Source organism: Amblyomma mixtum, chromosome 7, assembly GCF_055824585.1.
Source record: "Amblyomma mixtum isolate Tamu chromosome 7, ASM5582458v1, whole genome shotgun sequence".
Lineage (NCBI taxonomy): Eukaryota > Metazoa > Arthropoda > Arachnida > Ixodida > Ixodidae > Amblyomma > Amblyomma mixtum.
This window is the reverse complement of record NC_143018.1, coordinates 106,858,743-106,882,137: the sequence shown is the minus strand read 5'-3', so window position 1 is coordinate 106,882,137 and position 23,395 is coordinate 106,858,743. Positions and strand designations below refer to the sequence as shown.

Below are 23,395 nucleotides of genomic sequence, written 5' to 3'. Positions count from 1 at the left end.
GGGTGCCGCATATTTTTAGAACTGGTACGAATTGCGAACTGAATTTTTGCGCAGTGAATTCAGACAAAACAGAAGCCATTTCCTTTCAAAAAGAGAAATTTATTTGCAGGCACTGCAAGCCACATCTACCTCAGTCACCATCAGCCCTTCCCAGTCAAGGCTTTCGGTGGTTGTCAACATGCTAGTCGCCATCCCACATCGCGTTGTTCTGAAAGGATTGCAGACAGTTCAACGGCAGGGCTTGCATTGGTGCTTAGCGTCTGGCAAAGCGTTGTCTTCAGGACTGCACCAGTAGCCGTGTGTATGGTATGTACATTCACAGCAGTCCAGCAGTTCCGTTGGCGGAGCTTGTTCCTTACTGGCATTCCCCACCTCCTTGGAGCTGTCGGAAGAGTAGCTTGGTATCTGCGGCGTCCAGTGTACCCACAGCAACTGTTCTGATGTTTAGTGGAAATTTGACAGTGTGTTGGGGCGGTCTGCAACCCACGACTTGAACCACTTTGTCCTCTGCACGCAGTCTTGATTCCTTGGATTATCATCATCCTGCCCCTCTACGTCTTCAACTGCAAATATGCAAATAGAGCCATGTTGGAGGGTCAAATAAATGCATTTGCGAACTACAAATCGAGGAGGATGGTTGTTTTATGTAGACGTAACTTTATAAATTACTTTCGAAAGTCAATTACGGAATCTGCAGATGAGTAGAAGGGGACTCTGCTATGATATCCATTTCTGTCTTAACTTGCACACAATGCAGCAATAAGTGCGGCACGAAAGCAGATTCGGCAAAAAAGACAGTGGGCAGAACTTATGCAGGCACTTTCCAGAGTGGGACTCAGAGGAGTCCTCGTCTGAATTGTACTCTATGGGAGATGCATATCTTGTTTCTGTAGACCAGAGACGCACGATGTCTTTCTGCAAGAGCTGCAGACGTCATTGTCTATCCACCATAGGTTGGAAACGGCCTTTTTATACCCTGGAACCTCGTTCTTCCCTGAACCTTGCTCGGGACAGCTGACGTGCATGCTAGCTCTGTCGTCAGCATGGGTTTGATTAGTCCACTCTTTTCCCAGTCTGACTTTTCGCTCAGACTGTGTCTTTCTTCTGTCCTCGTCCAAGTTCGCGCTGTTAATTCAGAAACATGTCGTACCAACTCGCCCAAGCTTCCGCTCTAACTTCGCTCAGAGCCCTTTGGAGGGAGTAATGCGCTCTGTTACACTTCCTTCTCCCAATCTTGGCTACCCCTCTCTCTATGAGAGATGTTCTTTGGTGTGTGCTTGACAGTGCCTGGATAATTTTTGAGAGAGGGTGTAGCCCCCTGACCTTGCAGACCACATGCCTCGCCACCATCTCTGGTACACCGGTTTTTGTCTGTTTGCTGACAGGTGAAGGCTGCTGGTTTAGAGCTGTAGTACTCTTTTGTGCTTTGTCTGGTTAGGGAGTTGTAGCGTTGTCATAGCTGTGTCGTCATTCAGTTATGTAGATGCATCCTTTTATGTAAATGAAATCTCATAAAGCTGACCTTTCTTTTCCAACTGTACTTTATATAGCGGTCATGTGTTTGACGTCCCAGGGGAGTCCTTTATTCTAAAGGCATCTAGATCCCAGAAATTCTGCGGCGTACTGTGGACCTAGTCAGCCATTTCCAAACCTATTCTTAACTCTTTCCTGTCCGCGGGGAGAGTGGTGGTTTTTCGGGTGGTGTCATTAATTTTTTTTCTTTAACAAAACTTGCTTGGCACAGGAGTGTGTGGTATCAAATTGTAGAGGAGGAAATTCTCTTCACGTTGTTATTAGTCACAGTCAACATGTTTATTCGCTAGTTTAGACTAGGAAACAGTAGTCCTAGTGACTATCATGCCACCACGTGAAACAGTACCTTGTTGCTGTGAAACAGAAGTTTGCCGCACATGCCTAGCAGAAAACATTTGTTTTTTGTTCCACCTTTCTTTCTTCAAGGCACAATTTGCAGGTTGTAGTGTAGGACGTCTTCGAAGGTGCTGTGTCGCGAACGGCTAGCGGTACAGTCTCGGTTCAGACCAGAGGCAGCGATCAGTCTAGCACACGCACGGGCATCGGCACCGTTGTCTTCGTCATCTTCTTCCTTAAGCCAGCCGCCAAGGGTTCGGGAGCCGAAGGCCTGTATTACAACTGCCCCCGGGTGAAAAGGCGCCATCCTGGCGGCCTAGGGTGATGTGACGACAGCGGGGTCGTAGTATGGTTTGAGGCGGTCGGTGTGGACAATTTCACAGCCGTGTCGACGATGATCAGTGGACGGTGTAACGGGCTCGATGAGGTAATTGACGGGGGATGTCTGCATAAGAATGCGGTAGGGGCCCTGGTACTTGCTGAGAAGTTTGGAGGAAAGGCCGGGACTTGAGGAAGGAACCCAGAGCCAGACCAAAGAGTCAGGAAGATAAGTGGGACGTAGTGCAGAGGTATCACAGGTGCTTTTCTGCTGCTGCTGGGAGTGTGAAGTGAAAGACCGGGCAAGCTGGCGGCATTCTTCGGCATAAGTGGTGGCTTGAGAAAGAGTTGTAAATTCAGAAGCATCAGTGCGGTAAGGGAGAATGGTGTCCATTGTGCAGGAAAGCTCACGGCCGTAGAGGAGAAAGTATGGAGCGAATTCGGTGGTGGCTTGAGCAGCGGTGTTGTAAGCATAGGTGACGAAAGGTAGAACGCGATGAAGGATGCAATGTCGTGGGCTGTACCAGATGGTAAAGGTGACGTTTCGGCGTAGCGGGTAAGATGATCGATGGTGACGATGTTCTAGCGGTTGCCTGCTGATGTGCTGGGAAGAGGGCCGCAGAGGTTAATGCCAACACGATCGAAGGGCTGCACTGGGCAAGGCAGCGGTTGCAAAGGAGCGGCGGGCGAAGGGTGTGGTTGCGCCACAGCATCCGCGTACGTTAAAGGAGCCGCGATCAGTGGCTGCTGAGGAGGTGGAGGAGGAGAGGGCAGTACCTCGGTGACCTGCTCCTGTATGACACGCTGGAGGTTGGGAGTGAGCGGCGGCGCAGGCATAGGTGAGCAGGTAGTAAAAGCACAGCTGGCGGGTGACTTCCTCACGGACAAACTGCTGAATGTGCTGGAGGAGCGACAGGTGCTCCAGAGCACCGTCCCCGGAAAGAGCCAAGCTGGATATTGTTTCGTCTTGAAAGCCGGCCCGCCGGGTGGAAAGGCGCTGCTTCCGCAGCTCATCGAAGCCCTGGCAGTAGCTGATGACATCGGACACAGATTGGGGATTTTTGGCGACGAGCATCTGGAAGGCGTCATCATCGATGCCTTTCATAATATTTCTTATTTTGTCGGCCTCACTCATGGAAGTGTTGATGCGCTTGCAAAGGTCGACGACATCTTCTATGTAACTGGTAAAATTTGCACTGCTTTGTTGTGCCTGGCTGCAAAAGCGTTGCTCGGCACGAAACTTACGCACAGCGGGATGGCCAAAGACCTCCATGAGGCTGGTTTTAAAATCCGTCCAGCTGGAGATGTCCGCCTCGTGGTTGCGAAACCTCAGATTGGCAGCGTCGCTTAGATAAAATTTAATATTGGTGAGTTTGACACTGTCATCCCACTTGTTATGTGTACTTACGCATTCACAGGAGGCCAACCAATCCTCCACATCCGTGCCATCCGTGCCGCTGAAGATTGTAGGGTCATGCTGACGGACGGTACCGGAACAGATGACAGCAGTGGCAACAGGCTGGGCAGGTTGGGCCGGGGTGTCGGGCACCATGCTAGAGCCTGGTAGCCTGGGCGTCGTGGCGTATCTCGAGGGTAAGAGCAGACAGCACTTCCACCAAATGTAGTGTAGGACGTCTTCGAAGGTGCTGCGTCATGAACGTCTAGCGGTACAGTCTCGGTTCAGACCAGAGGCAGCGATCAGTCCGGCACACGCACGAGCATCGACACTGTTGTCTTCGTCATCTTCTTCCTTAAGCCAGGTGCCGAAGGTTCGGGAGCCGAAGGCCTGTCTTACAAGTTGCTGTATTTTTCTATTTTCTGCGGCTTGTGCTGCAGCCGCTGAGGGTGCATCATAAGGCGGAAGCAGAGGGCAAACGTTGGGGTCCCCAGGAAGTGGCTCATCAAATTCGCGGAGTTGCTTGATCAATTCAAGTCTGAAAGCGAGTTGATCAAATCTTGAGGTCTTCGACAATTCTGGCACTTGGGGATGCTCCTGCCGATGCGCGTCAAAAAGTATGAAAGTGTCGACGACAGCTATATCGATGCAGTGGAAAAGAGCGTATTCCACCAGTGAACGCTCTTTATGAGGCTTCCGATCAGTTGATCTTACTTGTCCACGCCGAGCGTACCAACATTATACTCATCGGTGAGTTCTGGCTTTCTGCTTTCTGTTCATTTACTGTCCACTTTCTTTCGTTGTTTGGTGAGAACGAACTTGTTTGCCGCGTACGCTGTAGATATCATGTTGACGACTTGCCTGTCCTTCCACTGGAGGCACGAAACATCCTTATCTCACAGCCAGCAAATATCCCCTCCTTCTGGTTTCTTCCCCCATTTTTATCCTTTAATTCACAATTCACTAGGAAAACCACGGTGATCTTTTCGCTTGGTACCGCAAGTGAGTGTTTTGCGCTCAAGCAGATGCGCAGCGTAGACGTGTAGAAATTGTCCCAAAAAATTATGTAGATAGTTATTGCATAGCCTCGTCACAACATTGAACACCAAGTTTTGTGGGCTAGGTGTTTCGTGCTTTCCCGTGTATACACTAAATTGAGCTGTGTAGCTGGTTTTCGAATCGGCGAGAACCCATAATTTATATCCCCATTTTATTCCCTTGTGTCGCATGTATTGCTGAATTCCAGACCGCCCTTTCGATTTCACCTTTCTGTCATCAACGGATAGGTAGCAATGTGGCTGAAAAAAATCCGGTGATGATGTGTTTATGTGCTCACTCAGAGGAGAAATACGGTGAAGCTTGCCGTGGGATGGTGTAGTGGACTCCTCTGGATCTCTTACACTCAAGAAGGCTAGCAATGCCTTGAATCGTGTTCTCGCCATCACTTTCGGCGGAACCAGGCCTGTAAACAAGCTTCCTGTGTTGCAGTACCAGTGCAATCTGAGGACTTGAACAATAGCCATGTATATTATCAGTCCAGTAAAATTTCTCAACTCTTCCGGAGTGACCTTGCGCCAAGATCCGTCTTCTTCGCTGTAAGAAGGTTTTTCCAAAATATGCATCCACGTATACTTGTTCGTGTTCGCACATATCTCCCTGATGATTTCCGTGGTGAAGAAAAGCAGGGAGAAATCGATGACTTTGGAGCACTCCGGAGTGCAACGCTGAGGTCGACCCCTGCCTGCCTTCTAGCCGAAAACACGACTCTCTGCGCTGCCGGCGGCGAGTAATCGCGCCCGAAAGACGTTGACACTTTGGAGATAAGTGTTGTGACCTTCAGAACATTCTGATCTTTTCCGATAAGCGCGCACAAAAGCGGAACTTTTTGGAGGAGAAAGCGAAACTTACCGGGGCGTGGCTGTTGACGTTCCGGGTCGTCTGACGCAGTTTCGCTGTCGGTGCTGAAGTCTGAAGAGCCGAAGTCGTCTTCTGGATCATCACTGCTGCTGTTCTCATCCAAAAACGATCTCTCACATGCATCAATTTCCGTGGGAACGTGCGGTTTCTGCGCAGCAGCGGCGCGCGACGTCGACGCCATGGTGTGAACAAGGTGCGCCGGTCACCTGACTCCGGAGGGTCTTTAAAAATCTCTGCGCAACGGGAAAAATAAAACAAAAAGCGAAACTGAAAGTTTCTTTGTTTCGCACTGGATGGCACTTGTTGTCCAGGAACGTTTCGAAAGCAGGAAAATACAAATTTGAAACCATCAATAGCGGGGCAATCGCCAACCTTTTTTCTTTCATTTAATGCCCCTTTTTTATTTTCTTTTTGCATATTCCTTTATGCCCTGAGGCAATAAACAGCGTTATTAAAAAAATCATAATTTTTGGTACCTAAGCAGTACATGCACGCCGGACAAAAAAAAACGCCAAACTTTTTACATCTAAGCAGAAGAAGGAACAGTTGTAACGGGGGGTTTATTATGAGGCACTGGGGCGACGGGAACGGCGACGGCAACAGTCTGGCATCAGGTCGGCGAAGCACACACAAGCGTAGCGCTGGCAAAACTCGTGAGAGCACTGCCACCTCGTCTTCGTCTTTTCAGATCATCGGACGCATCTTCGTCTTTATCCTTACACAATATTTAATTCCCGGAATGTAAAGGAAACAGTGAAGCATCAATTTACAATTTCACGTTTTCTAGACTGTGGCTTATGAAAGAACGTTTTGTGAGTGTCAGTCTTATCAGTGGCAGCTAAGGCATAGTTCACGAGTAACGGCTTTATAAATCTTGCACACACCAACTTGCCTACATCATGGTGGTGCTGGGTGTTGGGGCAGTGAAGGAGGCCAGACTTTGAGACAGCTGGCACAGCAGCATCTAAGAGCGTTTGCAGAGGTTTGTAAAGGGTTGGGCATTTTTTGAAGTGCTTTCTAGACAAATATCCGTTGGGTCTGTAGGACGTGAAGCAAGTTGTCAGAAGGATATAACAGCTCGCCTCTTTCCTGGGGAAAAGTGAGCATTGAAGTGGCTCTTTAGTTAAAGGCTTGGTGACGATTTCACAGTTCATATGCTCCTTGACAACACAAGCATTATATCCACCAACATAAACCATTGTTAACACTTGCAAACCTTGCCACATTTGGCTGCTTGAGATGTTCCAGTACATTTATAGCTTCCTTTGGAAGCTCAACCAAGCTGTCCAACACCTGTGGAGTTTTGAGTTTCTCTCTTGAATGGTCCAGGCTCTACAGCGCAAAGAACATTACTGTCCTGCAACACAGCTGAAATGCCTGTCTTCAGAACTTTTTCTAGCCCCGAGATGACGGGACGAACATCTAGCTGGTCATTGCAACTCACCGACCGCCTCAGTGTCCCAAAAAATGATTCCATGGGATCACTGCTAAACTTCCTTGTTAACACAAAACCAAACTTTTCTCTCATGAAAAGGTAGCGAACACTATGAACAATGAGTACGTTATGAGCATTAGTGCTCCCTACGTTTCAGCTGTAAGGAATCTACGAGTAGATTCCTCCGTGTACAAGGGGAACGTAACTTCTAGCCACTCAAGGCGATCATCACTTAGGATGTCGTAGTGCCTCGCATCAGGAAAGCATTGATGGATATGTTGTATGTTGTTGCTTGTGTCATGCAAAATGAACCATCTATATACATTCCTCATGAAGGTTATTGTCGGTCCCACAGCAGCAAAAGCAGTATGGAAGCTGTGGCCTGCTTGCTTCACGAGGACTTCTAGTGCTGCGGTAACATCTGAAGAGAATATCTCCACTGTAGGGGTGTGCGAATATCAAATTTTTCGAATACGAATCGAATACGAATACTTGGTTCCGAATATCGAATAATCAAGAGCAGACGCATTTAACCACTACAAAACATTATTTGCGCACCCAAGAACATCACAGTTCAACTATTAGTGATGAAATGAACAAAAAAGATGTGTGTGGCTGCACAAAAAGTATCAAAGCCTCGAACATTATTCTTAGAAGAGTGGAAATATCAGAGAAGATTGCCAGCACACAGCATCCATTAAGGTTAGCTTGCCATAAGCACAAAAGCGCGTTGCTGAGATGAACATGAAAGGTTGTCGTGAAGGAAAACCAGCTGCTCCACAAGGTCAGGCAGAAGTAGTTAGTTCCCTTCTAGGTGAAGCTACTTCTCCAGCCACAAAAATGCCCTCTCACTTGGCACTGAACTGGCACGTATTGCGAGGTATTTCGTGCACAGCTCTGCCTATACGAGCTTCGCAGGTATAGCCTCAAAGAAGCTCACCAGCGTAGTCAGCTACTTCATGGCCCAACGTTACGCATTGCTCTGGGCGCCGCCATATTGTTATGTCTCTGTTGATAGGATTTGCGGACCGAAATGAACGCCGGTGGTCGCAATAGAATGTTCGGCTGAGTACGAATATTCGCGCCAGGTCGAATGTTCGAAACAACACGAATACTTGGATTTCGAATCGAATCCGAATACTAAAAATATTATATTTGAATTATATTCGAAAATTTCGAATATTCGCGCACCCCTGCTCCATTGCTGTCTTAAAGGGGCACTGTGACGTTTTCCTCGGTACCGATTGATATCATTAAGTCGATTTATCATGCGTTCTTGAGACCAGTGCAAAAAGTCATTAAAATTGGAGCACGCAAACGAAAGTTATTGCACTTTGAAAATTCGAAATCAAAAGATGAGACGGAAACGCGTTTCACTCACCTATTTCACTCACCCGGTACTTAGATTGGGTGCTACCAATCAGAATCGTGCCTAGCGCAGACGCAGAGGAAGCTTGCATGCAATTGTTGCTTTCTCGGGGCAGCCGATGGCCGCGTATTTTGACGGAGACTCCCCCCCCCCTCCCCCCTCCCTGTGTACGCGGCACCGTAGACAGGGTAGGGGCAAGGGAAGCTCCCCGACGTTTCTTTGTTGGTAGGATTGCAAGTCTGTCGGCTGTTCCCCCCTCCCCACCAAACTTGTCTCCCTTCTCCTATCCTGCCTTTCTCATCGCATTTTTGGGCAAGGTGTGTCGACTGGCTTTTTTTTTTTTTTCCGCTGCCTCCTTGGCGTGGTTTGAACAGCGCTCGCCCCCACGAAGGTTTGAAGCAGAATGGAAGGTGCCGCCCCTAGCGTTATTCATATTAGTTTTCGTTCGCTGTCACTGCTTCTTTCTAGTTTTTTGGCGTGCGAAAAGCTTCGAGTATTTGGAGACATAATATTTTGGATCCATATCGTGAGTGTAGAGGAACAATGTGCAAACTGTATGCACAACCAATCAGAGGGGCGGCGCCCAATCTGAATGCCACCTCAATTCCGCTGTCGAAAATGGCCGCTGCGTTGTGACACCGTCGGCTCGTAACGAGCATTTCTGGAGAAGATTGAAGTATTAAATATTACGATTTGGGCGATCTCTTTGGGCGTTCAGGAGCCACAGTGCCCCTTACGCTGCATACAAAGAATAAAGACTGCATGCTTTATCTACGTCACAGGGCACCTTTAACATTTATCTTTTCAATATTGTCATGGCTGAATGGATAAGGCATTCTTCAAAAGTGTTGGAGAAGATGACATCATCCAGGTGCATGAGGCAGGACTGCCATTTGAGGTCGGAAAGCACAGTGTCCATCATCCGTTGGAAAGTTGCTGGAGCTGAGCATAGACCGAAGGGGAGCACCCAGAATTCGTACAAACCGTCTGGGGTAATAGATGCGGTCTTCTCCCGGTCACGTTTGTCCACCTCTATTTGCCAATAGCCACTGCGTAAATCGAGAGATGAAAAGCATTTGGCGTGGCGCAGCCAGTCTAGGGAGTCGTCAATGCACAGCAAAGGATAAACGTCTATCTTAGTTACTTTGTTCAAACGTCGGTAATCAACACAAAACCACAGGGTCCCATCTTTCTGTGCAACTAGGACCACAGGCGACGCCCACGGGCTCTTCGATGGCTGTATCACGCCGTCCTGGGGCATTTCTTGAACTTGCCTTCGAATTGCATCTCGTTCCTGTGAAGATACTCGGTACAGAGACTGGCGTAATGGTCTCTGGCTTTCGTCGACTATAATTCGATGTTTTGTTATTGGCGTTTGTCTAACTCTGGAGGTTGATGCAAAACAGTCCTGGAAAGAGTCAATGACAGTCTGCAGGTTACGTTTTTGACTAGGCAGGAGATTCGGGTTCACGTCGAGTTTAACCGGAGCATTCGTTGATTCTACTGATTTCGTAGTCCCCGTCAAAGCGTACTCTCCGGAGCATTCCCCGAGTTCTTCAAAATAAGCAATCGTTTTGTTGGCCGCTAAACATTGGGGTTCACAACCGAAATTTGTTATCAAAAGCGCGGTTCGCTTACTGTTCAATTCTATAAGCCCGCGAGCTACACACACTTGCCGACCCAGGAGCAGCGACATGTTGGCTTCATATGCCGGCTGCCATGCGTGCCGGCGCTGTCATCGCACTCCACAGTTACTAACATGCTCGTTCTCGACGGAATCACCATGTCATCATTGCAGACCAGCAAGTTAGTCCTGCGTTGCTGGGATTCGTCGTCAGCAGTGCCATGTGCGGCAAACGAGACGATGAGCTCCTTAAAGTCGATTACCGCCCCGTATTCCCGAAGGAAATCCAAACCGAGTATGAGGTCTTTAGAGCACTCAGGAAGCACAGCAAAGCAGCCGGGGAAAGTGATGCTGCTGATCTGAATTCGCAAGGTGCAGACGCCGGTTGGCGTGTCAACATGGCCGCCGGCTGTGCGGATCTGCGGCCCAGTCCAAGGTGTCAAAACCTTTCTGAGGGTCGTGGCTAGCCGGCTGCTTATCACAAAAAAGTCAGCACCGGTATCCACTAGTGCGGTTATTTCACAGTTATCGGTGGTTACTGGTATTTCAGTAGAAGCCAATTGCTGGCTCTTCATCGGTGGGCTCGTCGGGTCAGGTGGTCGTCGGTCTCGTCGTCGCTGCAAATCGTCGAGTGGAGGCTCTTGTCTCTTTCCAGCTGCGACGGTCCTGCCCTTGGAGGACGCCGTCTTCAGTTTTCCCGCCGTGGGGACGTGCCTCTGAATTCGCCAGAGGTCAACGGGCGGCTAGAAGAGAATCTCCTTGGCGATGGGGATCGAGACTGGCATCGCGCCACGATTGGAGCCTGCAAGTTGGATGTCAGGTACTGCTCAATCTCCTGAGGTTGCTCGCCATAGCGTGGTCGAGGAGCGTCTGAAGCAAAACCCCTTAACCCATTCGACGGTAGGGGCAGTTGCGCAGGATGTGGCCGGGCTCACCGCAATGGTAGCAGAGTGGCTGGTTCCTCGGCGTTCGCCACACGTCCGCTTTATGCATGGCGGGCCTGAATTCCTGCGGCACGATGGTGGATACAGCTGGACATGGTTACTGCACAGCCGGCACAGGTCAAAAAGCTTGTGCCACTGCCGCAGGCCGTCGAAGTTCCTCGCTGTAGGTCATGGTGTAGGGCTGCGGCTCTGGAACAACTGGTGCTGGCTGCACCACTCGCCGGATTTCATCCTGCACCACGTGTGACAGTGCAGCGACGCTGGCCTGTGGGCTTCAAAGCGGAGTTTCACAAGTTCTTCGTGAACGATGCTCCTGACGAGCTCTCGAAGATCCTCAGTGGGCAGCGCCGTAGGCATGCAGATTTGAGTGGCTGCCATACTAGCCTGCCAGCCGTACTGCGCAGCGCGTTCCTGCAAGGAGTGCTCCATGCTCATTGCCTCTCTTGTGAAATCGGCCACTGTTCTTGGAGGGTCGTGGACAAGTCCAGCAAAGAGCTGTTCCTTGACACCCCGCATTAGGTGCCGCACTTTCTTGGCCTCGGCCGTAGCAGGGTCGGCTCGATTGAAGAGGCGCATCATGTCCTCAACGAACATGGTGACGCTCTCATTTGGCTGCTGCGACCTGGAGTGCAGAGCGACTTCAGCCTTCTCTTTTCTTTCACTGTTGCCGAATGTCGCCAGCAACTCATGCCGAAAAACCTCCCAGGTGTCAAAAGAGGTCTCGTGGTTCTCGAACGAGATCTTGGCCGAGTCCTCTAGCGCGAAGTAGACGTTCTTCAACTTGCGCTCACCGTCTCACTGGTTGAAGGCTGCCACACGTTCGAAACTGGCCAACCAATCTTCAGCGTCCTCGAACCTGTCACCGTGGAACGTCGGCGGTGACCGGGGCGCGTAGAGTACAAGCGGAGCGTCAGCTCCAAAATGTTGAGTGGTCTGGCTACCAGTGGTTGATGTCATCTCCCTTGACGGTTTTGTCAGGCCGCTGAACTCTGGCTGTAGGCCTTGCAGGCGGCGGCTCGCTTTGTGGACGGGGGTTGTGTCCACGCACTGAGAACTGGCTTCAAAGGCATCCTCGGAGTCAGTGTACATGGGACGTTAGCCAGCACCTCCACCAAATATGTCACGGCTAGACAGATATTAGTGTGGGCTTAAAAATAAATAAGAAAGAAGTGCCCTGCCCGCACCGTCTTACGACACAACGGGCTCACGGCTAGACAGTTAGGACGGCCAGGACACGTTTTACTGGGAAGCGCCAGGCAGCAGCGAACTCCTGAGTGGCAGACGAAGAAGAAGCACTGCCCGCCACCATGGCTAAGGCTAGCTAGGAAAGCGGTTAAGGCAGTTTGGCCGGGAGACGGCACCACGAGAATGCCCTGGAATGTGGCGATATGCCTACCTCAAAACAGTCTGTCCGTTTCCAATGTTTGAAGCTTGTGATGGGTAAAGGCTGCTAGTCCGCAAGGTCCTGTCAGGCCAAAAGTCACGGCTCTCGCATCCAGACAGTCGTTACTGCCAGAAATTTGCCGCAAAGAACTGAAGAGGAGCTCGACGGGGTTGCTCGAGAGGTTCCTTGTTAAAACATAAAAGAAGCCATTCTCGAGAAGGTACTTAATGCATAATACAGTGGATTTGCTTGTTAGCAAAAAGGCTTCATAAGTTTCAGCACTAAGAAACTTTTTCCCGCTACTTTTACAGGCGTTGCAGATGGTTTTGAGGTAGTCTGGCAACTGCTGTGCCACATGAAAAATGAACTGCTCCGGAAGGAGAAAGGTTAGCCCTATCTGCACACTGTAGCAACTAGTAAACCAAGTACAATCGCGGACAAAATGTGTACTTTGCTTTAAAGAATTTTATCCTCTGTTGCCGATTTCGAACAGCAAAGCAGCATGACCTTAAACACAAAACAGATCCCACACACTACCCAGTGCTTCACTTCCAGACTATAAAACGCGGCGCACCATGACGAACATCAGTAAAAGTGGCTTACCTCGAGGCGTGCAACGATCGTTGACACTGTATCGCTATTTCAAACGAACAAATTGTTTCCGCCCACGTAGACACAAATGAAATCTAATTGAGGCCGAAGGTGAATTCCCCGGACAAGATCCGGCAGCGTCTCCGTCGTGTCTCCACCGAAGCTAAAGGTGACGACGTTCACCATATTCTGCAGCGGGATTCGGACTCTCTCGAGAAACTTAACCTGGCTGTCGCCAACGACAACTCCGCGCACGCTGCCTGGCATGTTGATCTTCCCGCGGCGCTGACGACAAAAGGAAAAAGTGGAAAAAGGGCAAAAGAAAAATCCTGGTGACAGGTTAGACCCAACTAGGGACATCTGTGTCTTCTTTTAGGTACTTTCAAAACACATGCAGTTCAATGCAACAGGGAAACCTAGGGACAACCTCACATTCCTATTGCCGGCGGATTTTAGTCTCGTGCCTGTAGGCGTTCGTCAGTAGCGCGAAAGAAGTGCATTTGGTCACGCTTCCTCTTATGCACATGGGCTGTTCGGTTGGCTGCATTGTGGATGGAAAACCACTTCTGCATCATCTTCATAAACAATATTGTTGCGTCTGCATTTCTGAACTGTTTCGCCTGGGGGTGGTAACCGGGATAGTCTTTCAAAAAAGAAAGCGCCAAGATAACTTAATCTGAACATAGTTGCACGGCTCTTCCCACATGCATTTTCTCGAAATTAGTTGGCTCCATGTGCTTCTATGTCAGAAATCGAACTGGTTTTACGATTTCGTGTTTTTGAAGAAAATATAGATGCTTCGCAAATTGTCCAGTGATTGGCTGACTTCCATCCGTCATGTCCTCCTCCGGCAAAAGGCTTCGCCCACACTTCTCAACTTCAGCAATCACTTCTTGTGTCAGGTGATACAAGAGCTTTCCACTTAATCGGTTAGTGGAGAAAAAGCCACAGGGAATTTTGTACGACGTGGGTACGCCTGTTGCTACAAAACACAGCACTTTGTTGGCAAGCACGATGTTGTTTACATTCTCTTCTGTCCCAACATCTTCTTTCACAGTCTGCTGACCAAAAAAGCAGTCCATTTTGCGATCGTAAGTGTATTTCGAGCTTATAGCCATTTCATCTACAATGATTGAGCAAAACCGCGCTTGCTCCTTCAGTTGTCCGCCCTTTTAGGCGTTCATTCATCAATGGTGTGATCCCACTTTCACTGTTGGATTTGCCAACATAGCGAAGCCGTGTATTTTGTTAAGGCAGTTTCAACAGACCTCTGTTACGTATGTAACGGTATGCCTTAGGTGACAAGTAGTACAAAACTACACATTCACGGACAAAGTCTGGTGACCACACGGGCCGTTGCCTTGACGCATTGGCGATCTGTTTTATTAGGCAGTCTTCTAAGCAAAACTGAGATGTGCCCACCTTGTCCAAGCGCTTTCACAGGGCCGAGTGCAGAGTGTGGTTTTCAAAGCCACTGAGCTTTTTTTTTTTAGGCGGCTGTTTTCCTGTTGCAGTCTCCTCACAGCATCTGCTTTCCTAAATAACTGCACTCTCACTCGGTTGATATTCCGTGAATCTGTCTGCTTGCGCGGGAGAAGGTCATCGGAGGTTTGCGTTGCGCAATCAGCTGTCTCTCCAGACTGCGGCAGTTCACCCGACTGCATCTTGTGCACTTCTTTCCTCATATTGTACACCTTCAGGACTCGCTTCGTCATCTCCTTCCAAAGGTGTGTGAGTCGGGCCATCTTCATGCACTAGAGGAAGCGAGCAGGCAGAAGCCGACGAATGGCCTCTGTTTTTTTCGTGAGCACAGGCTCGATAAATTAGCTGTCCTTTTCAGATCTGGAGGAGTATCCTATGGCAGTCGCTCCAACTTGCGTCCTTTCCTTGGCTGTTTTGCCTGCATGTAGCTCGGGTAACTAGCGAACACGTTGGGAACAGTGTCCCGTTTCAGGCGCCTCACCTTTGTGGACCCCGAAGAATAATTCGATTCTAAAAAGTGAAGGCTGCAGATGATACTGCTTGCGGACTTGCCAGGTAGCGGTCAGGTAGCGGTGCACGAAGCACAAACTCCTTGCTGCCGGCAAACTGCATTTTTTGTATGCGTTATTTTATCTTCGTGTTAGCAGCAAGGCTATCAACAGGAGATGCGATTAGCGAGCCTAAACACATATATCACGCATATGTTATGTCTGCACGGGGGGTTGTCAGAAATGTTACTTACCACCGCAAATGGCGACAATGACCGGTTGACAATCACTGTATATAAGCACCCTCTTAAAATTCAGGCGAAACGACAAATAGGTGTTGTGGTTAATATGGGCTATGAAGTGTGCTGTTGGGGAGCGCTCTCGATTGATTTCATTCATTGTCGCCGTGGCCAGGGTCGACCGCACCCGCAACCTTAGTATCAGCAGTAAGATGCTAAAGATTCTGAGCCATCGAGTGCGGTTAACTTTGCCTGGTCGTTTGTTCAGACGAGCCAGAGCAGTTCTGAAATATTTTGCTCTAGAATATGTAATGATTTTCGGCACACATGGCTATGGTCAGCTTTTTCAGCAGCCTTGTCGATTCTAATGAAAGCTTTATTTAAAAGTTGAAATACGTTGCGTTCAGGCAAAAAAATTCGCTTTTATTTCAGTTCTGCAGCAACAAGCAAGAAATACTCATAAAAATGACATTAAAGGCTCACGTAACACGACGCATTTTGAGGAAGTGCATCCTCTGCCTCCTTGCCTGCACTGCCCGATTTTGAGCTTTCACAAGGAAATGAAGTCTTGTTAAAGTATAGAATTTAATAGACTGTTTGTGACATCTTGCCTATGTTGGGGGCAGCCGACAAAGTTTGAACTGTGTAGTGTCAAGCAGAAGGTCAGGGCAAGATGACTGTTCGCCTTTAGCTTGTTGTGGCTAAAGCAATAAGTAAAAGTCCTCAGTCTTTCAAACAAAGGCCCGGAGGTCTTCAGAAAGGTAGAGTAGTCTGCCCATATCAACTTCCTTCGTGAGGAAGGCTTCTGAGGTGCCTCACACCCAGTGGGTAGCAGCATTGCCCTTGATCATTCTTCGGATATTGTTTTGTTGAGCATCTTGCAGGCAACATAGCTGGTAACATAATAAGTTATCCTTGAGTCACTTCTGGCAGTAGCGGTTGAACTGTGATCAAGGAACATATTTCACGACTCAAGGGGTTCATGTACCTCATTGATGTAGCCAATGTCCATTAGGTGATGCAGCTTCAACTGGGCTTCCTTTGAGTGTTCAGATTTTCCTATCAGGCTCCTGATGGCAGCAGACACATTTCCGCTACCAGGCGCTTTTGCTAAACTGCTAAAAGCTAGACAGTTTGTGGAAAGCAGGAATTGTGTGGGAGTGGGGTGATCGTTGCTTCGGGACATTTTTCTCAAGATTCCAAAAATATTTTCGAGTGTGTCTCGACTCAAACGTGAGGCTAACAATGTTAATATTTGTAGCTCAACTTTTCTGTGACCTAGTCAAGAATTGATACTGTGCTGCTTAACGTGACACGTAGCCCGTCTGCAGTTGGCTGACTGATGAAGCCCAGCTTTGCTTCGGGTTCCCAAGTGTTTAGGTTGGAAAGAAAATTGTTCACCTCGGAGAAGGCTTGCGATTTCAGACGCATGGCATCGCGGCTGCACCTTGACGTCATTGCGGAGAGGAGCTTCGACATTCTATCGATAAAAGACACTGTTGCGTCACTGCAGCCTTTGCCATAGGCACTTTCAATGCCATCTTTGTACCGTATTTTCCGGTGTATAAGACACAGCCTTGTATAAGACGCACCTGCCATATATGCAAGCTGTCACTGAAAAAGTTCGTATATAAGACGCACCCCAGTTTACCCAGTTAGGATAGTGAGGCTTAATTAAACACGCTTGCGCGACTATCGCGAAATGCACCGTACCTGTGAGCAATCCTTAAGCAACGCTAAGTGATCGAAAAAGGCAACACTCACGCCATACCCGTCCACGTCTTAGCAAAAAAGAAAGAAAAAACGATACAGCTCCCCATATGTCCATAACAACATTTTATTTCTACTTGAAATCTTCGAAGTCTTCATCTTCAGATGCGCTATCAAAAGGTTCACCCATTTCTGGAAGCAACTCGGCTGAAACATGCACTACGTACACGCAACAAAATAAGTTGCAAAGGGTGACTAAAAAAGAACGCCGGCTTGTCTTGACAGTGGCGAGAAGCGCGATTGTCACCATCTTTTGGCGCTTCTCATTACTTTTGCTTGGGGCCTCCGAAACAGCCGCGCGTTTGTGATCCCGGAAGTCATGATCCCCGCCGTTTCATGATAAAGATCACCTAGAATATGTCGCGCACGGCGGTCCCGGTATTGAAATATTAACCGTGTTACAACCGCGTTATTGGTAGTGATATTTTTTAGGTGAAAAAAGCTTGAGCATGAACCGGAGTAATCGATGAACTCGCAAAAAAAAGATGAAAAATTCGCATATAAGACGCACTCATGTATAGGACGCACCAGCAAGATTTTTGAAAAAAAAGCCGCGTCTTATACACCGGAAAATACGGTATGCTGAAAACCCTCTGAGCACCGCATCACTAAAATAAGTGAAGGCATAATTAACTTTCATTTTTTCAAACCCATTGCGTTCTGTGACAGCCCTTGTCACGTGAGGCATTGCTTGTAATCCGACAACATTTCTGTTGTCGCACTTCCATTCATCTTTCAACACGTCATTTCTCACTCTTCCTTCTGGCATCTGAAGGCCTGTCTTCACAACACTGTTTCGTACACATTTCACTAAGTGAGGAAAATCTTACAAGAAGTGGAGACTTCTGCTGTCATCAGCTGGGTGTTTGACTCTGCATACAGTCCTCTTCATGCTTCCTTTGATGGCGAACTGCTGCCACATACTTCGGTTCCATGAAGCACCATCTGTTAGAACAAAATCAACAAACAGGCCAGTTTTCTCTGCAGCCAATGTTGCGTCCGGAGTAATCTTTGACAGGACATCAGCTTTGACATTGCTGTGAGAACCAAATACCCCCCAGATTTGCAGAAACTGGCCAGAAAATGGCTGAAATAGCACAACCAAGCCATGATCACATTTCTGCACGGTTTTGTCTGGAGACGTGTAGGCTCCTAAATCAACAAAGCCCTCAATGAACCCACTGCTAGTCACCTTCAGGTTCTCAGAGAGCTTCATCTCATTTGTAAAGATTCCTCCGTGCCTCTTGAACTCATCCATGGTTTAGGTTTTTTCCAAAGCTGCAGCAAGCACACTTACACTGAGCCTAAAGCTGCTCTTATAGTTTTTCATGTATTTCAGCAAGCAGCTCTTGCTGAGAAGCGCCATTATTCTGTGTTGGCTGTTGAAAGCATAGTCACGGGTTTCCTGTTCTGCTATTTCACAGCCTTTATTCCATGCGAAAAAAGAGTGGAGCAATCACCCCTCTGCCGGCTCAACTTTTTGAATTCTTTCAGCATGTTTTTACGATGCTGCCTCGCAGTCCCGACAGCATTTGATTCTGATTCCTTGATGCGGAGAAACAGCGTTGGAGAGCTGTACCAATTGTCCATATATATGGTATGGCCATTTGGGAGGTAGTCGCCTGCAAGGTCGATGACAACAGCCTCGCTGCAGAGCATTCCAGCGGTCACAGGCAACTTGTCACTTTTTCCTGTATAGATTGAAAATTTTAGGCAGTATCTGCTGCTTGATTCACAGATCTTGTGGAATTTTATCCCAAAGCGTGCTCGCTTGGACGGATTGAACTGAACGAAGCAGAGTCGACCTCGAAACTTCATAAGGCTCACGTCCACTGCAAATCCTCTTGCGGATAGTAGGCACTTGAGAAAGCCTCCAAGACATAGTCTGGAACTGAGCGCAGCTTCCAGAGCCTGTCACCGTTGGTTGCGACACTATTGTCTGAGGAATGCAGGTATTTACATAGCGCCTGATAGTGCTGCCTAGGCATCAGAGATGCAAAGAATGGTGTGCTGATTACAGATCTCTGTGCCCAATAAGATTGAACTGTATTTTTTCTGACCTGGGCCATCAGAACACAGATAGCGAAGAAGACTTTCATTTCACCTGGTGATGTAGGAAACCACAAGGGCTCTGGCGACGAAGCCTGTTTGACAGCCGCAAACGCATTTGTTTCGTCAGCAACCATCTTCCAAAACTCTTCCTCAAGCCATTGAATGCCGACAAAGCCGTGGGATTGGCCGCAAGTGCTGAGTGAAGACTTCTCTGCATACCTGAATTTCCACTGAACAGCTACTTCTCTACTTTCTCATCGCTGTCGGTGATCCTCCACTTCCATTCCTTGACCCCCGTCACTTTAGGCAGCACTGGAGTGACGTCCGTCGAGTTTGACTCTGCGCCAGAGCCTAAATCTTGATCACAAGAGTCACTTTCACAGTCACTGCTTTGTAGGTCATCAAGAACCACAGTAGCATCGCTGTCCGATTCGTCGTCACTAGCAAACAGAAGCATCTACATTTCTGAATCTGTCTGACTTCTGCCTCTCCGTGATGCCATGTTGAACTTAAGAACAAGCGCATCAAGTGGGCAGGGAAGTATTTTTTTCCCGCCAAATATTTTGCGTATCTCACAGACAACTATTGCCATCTGGTGTAGAAACTATAAACGAAAACCAAGGAAATTGTCATGAAGCGCTATCTCTTATTCTTTACTGACAACGAACCGTTTTTCTGTCGGACGGCGATTCGCCGCCTTTGGCCAAATGGCCCTTTTTCCTTAGGACAGCGAATCGCCGTCTCCTGACAGGAATGGGTTAATGCAGGCACTGTTTTAAGTGCAAAAAAATACCAATAGGATAGGATAGGAAAACTTTTATTGTCCAACAGAAAGAGGGTAGCCAGAGGGCCACCCGCCTAGACGACGGCCGAAAGGTCTTGACTCTCGGCGGCGGCTTCGGCCAGTCGGACGAGTTGTAACTGAGTCGCCGGGTCGGAGCTCAGTAGCAAGGTCTCCCATTGGTCTTTCGTGTTTATACCTCGTCCCTCCCGGGGGGCATGAGGACATTCCCATAGTGTGTGGTTCCAAGGTGGCCCTAAGTTCGCAGTTTGCACATTTCTCTGAAAAGTGCCCTGGGTACATAAGACTTCAGAGGGCTGGGTTTGGAAAGGTGTAAGTTTGTAACCGGCGCCAGCTGATGGCTTGGTGTCTGGACAAGGATCTATCCGCTGGAGGAAGTCTAGCTCGTTGGAAACGATAGTGTTGTGTAATTTCTCTGTAGGTCACCATGCGATCCCTGTCTGTAAAGACCACCTCGCTCGGGTCCGCCCGGAAAGAAAAGCCTCGGGCGAACTCATGGGCCGTCTCATTACCAGGCAGGGATGCATGTGCTGGTGTCCAGACTAGTGTAATTTTCCGGTCTATTACGTGACGGCTAATAACGGCAGCAACTAATAACTGTATGTCATGTTCCATTCATGATTCCTATACGTGCTGTTGTAAGTAGAGCGAAAGAATAAAATAATGGGATTCTTGCTTTACTTTTGAAACTTGGCTCAGATTAGTCCAAATGCCCTTGCTTTATAAACAGTGCTCTTTCTGAAAGGATTACGTATTGGGCTTCTCTTTGTTGAGTCATTATAAAGACGCTGCTATTTTCCCTTCAGTAATCCAGTTATTACCGTCTAAAAAACTCGAACAATGTAATGTTAAGTTTCCAGTGTTCATAATCTGCTGGCGTGCATACCTGTGCTCATGCAGTAATTCATTCAGACAGGTCCACATAGACACAGTTTTCAATCTGGCCCTGAGAGGGGAGGGAGGAAGGAAGGAAGGAAGGAAGGAAGGAAGGAAGGAAGGAAGGAAGGAAGGAAGGAAGGAAGGAAGGAAGGCAGGAAGGAAAAGGAAGGAAGGAAGGCAGGAAGGAAAAGGAAGGAAGGAAGGAAAAGGAAGGAAGGAAGGAAGGAGGAGGAGGCTGTCACCACCCTCTCTCATGTTCATTCCTTCCCTGAAACTAACCAAAGCCCTTTTTCGTTTGGCAAACTATAGTAGGTCTAACAAAACCAAAAGGTCGGGTCAATCAAACAAATGAATTCATGAAATAAATTTTTGCTAACAGCCTGCAGCTTGCACAAGAAAGCATAAAGGGAAAGAAAAACAGTGTCAGCTGTGAAGAGTGCTTACCAAAACTTTAGAAGTTGAGCAGGCCAGGAGGTTCTCTGAAAACCACTGTTGAACAGCCCGTGCTTAAAAAGAAATGCTGTGCAACACCTGCTGTGCACACTGGAATGGCTTACCAAAAAATTCAAGGAAGCCTGGCCGCCGAGGGGCTACTTCCTTACATTGTTAAACAGCCAGCACACATACAGAGCAGTACCACTAAGTAGGTTTCCTCTGTCGTAGCTATCAATCTTAATGAAATAAAAACTTGGCAGGTCCAACAAGTCTATGCAGTAATGCATCCGGATTTCCACGGTTCCCTCAGCTCCTTTATTCTTTCTCTCGGTTCATAACCAACTGCAGGCCTAAGGCAAAACGCAACACTTCCGCAATCTTTAGCAACAAGGCATGTACAAGTGCAAACAGCAAATGAAATAGATCAGGGTGACCCTGCTCAAATAAACAGAAATCAGATAGTCATGTTTTCATCAACACCTGGAACAAAACAAGCCATCGACAATATATTGCTTGAGTTCTTAGTTTGCTTGGCTTATGCGTGTGGTCACTGAATTTCATGAAACAAATACAATTTCCGCTACATAATTACTTGTAGATTGTTAATTTCGAGGTTTAACGTCCAGAAGCGATATATGGGCAACGAGGGACGCCGTAGTGATGGGCTCCGGATTAATTTGGACGAATAGACATTCTCTTAACGTGTGCTTACTTAAGATAGCACACAGGAGTTTTCTTATTTCGACTTTAACGACATACGGCTACTGCGGTCAGCGTCAAATAACTTATGATCTTGGAATCGGTAGCTGAACGCAAAGTCACGCAGCCACCACGACGAGTTTCAAGATCACTTCATGATAATGGATACTGCACATTCTGGTTTGGTTTGGTTTATGGGGTTTAACGTCCCAAAGCGGCTAAGGCTATGACAGACGCCGTAGTGGAGTGCTCCGGAAATTTCGACCACCTGGGGTTCTTTAACGTGCACTGACATCGCACAGTACACGAGCCTCTGGAATTTCTCCTCCAAAGAAATTCAACCGCCGCGGCCGGGATCGAACCCGCGTCTTTCGGGTCAGCAGCCGAGCACCATAACCGCTGAGCCACCGCGGCGGCACGATACTGCACATTCTATTCTGCCATTATAAGCACAACCAAAGCCTTCTTAACACGAGTGTCTCCTGTAGACACAGTGCTACAGGAGATAGAGAATTTAAAATGTATATTGCGTCCCTGTAGTTTTTTATTATTCCACGGCAGTTCCAGTGGATAAGGAACGCCATGATTGTTTTGGATGGATGTACTTAAAACTTTAGGTCCCTCTTTGTTCGGGGCCTCTTATTGGAACTTTTTTGCGCTCTAGCGAGCTCCGCCGCCGCTGCGGCGGAGGTGAACTTCGACTTGTGTCCATCACCTCGACAGAGGCTACCGCTCCGTCGCTCCGTACCTCTCTACCGCTCCGTCGCTCCGTACCTCTCTACCGCTCTTCAGTACGGTTCACTTTGGACTATGGATGCATTGTGTATGGGTCTGCAAGGCCATCATACCTAAAAAAACTAGATCCTGTACAAAACCTAGGTCTCCGTCTATCAACTGGTGCATACAGAACATCCCCCATAAACAGGCTATATGTAGAAACAAATGAACAATCTCTTGCAAACAAAAGAGCAAAGCTTACCTGTGCATATGTACTGAAAATTAAATCCTCACCAAAACACCTTTGTTACCCCATAGTTACTAAGTGTACATCCAGAACACTGTTCAGTAATAAACCACAATCAATCAGACCTTTGTTATTACGCTTTGAAGATGCATGTGATGAACTTGGAATACTAGATGCTATACCTGTAATCGCTCCGAGACACAATCCACTGCCGCCGTGGTACTGCCTTCCCGCTACGTGCGACTTCACACTAACACAGTTTCGTAAAAAACAAACACCACACGGACACATACTACAAGAATACCTGGCTTTGAAAGAGAAATATGCAAACTACAGGGAATTTTACACAGATGGCTCCAAAACAACAACACACGTTGGAAGTGCAATAGTATAGGGTAAATGGGAAAAAATAGTAAGATTACCAAATTATGTATCAATTTTCACTGCCGAATGTTATGCAGTGTGTATTGCTCTGGACAAAATAGTACACGAGAACACCAAAAAAAGTATAATCTACACGGACTCCCTCAGCCTACTCACAGCGCTACAGTCAGGAAACGCAGTTGAACCCCTTGTAGGCAACGTCATTCACAGCATCGAAAAAGACAAAACGCGGGGACATATGGTAAAGTTCTGCTGGGTCCCAAGTCACGTTGGCATAGAGGGTAACGAGAGAGCCGACTCGGCTGCTGTCGAGCCCGGAGTGATGAAATAAAAAATTTGAACGTACCCTATACA

General features: G+C 48.0%; 1 long non-coding RNA gene and 1 pseudogene across 7 annotated transcripts in view; one reads left to right on the top strand and one right to left on the bottom strand.

Moving 5' to 3' along the window:
* Positions 1-23,395, top strand: part of LOC149337125 (uncharacterized) — a 131,414-nt gene that overhangs the window by 22,032 nt on the left and 85,987 nt on the right. Inside the window, exon 3 of one of the 7 annotated variants that reach the window (XR_016284365.1) lies at positions 110-10,950. The exons of the other annotated variants lie outside the window; for them this stretch is intronic. This is a non-coding gene — a long non-coding RNA (uncharacterized LOC149337125). Of the gene's footprint in view, positions 1-109; positions 10,951-23,395 lie in introns of those variants that run through there. 7 annotated transcript variants of the gene reach the window in all.
* On the bottom strand, positions 15,977-18,192 carry LOC149337128 (uncharacterized; annotated as a pseudogene).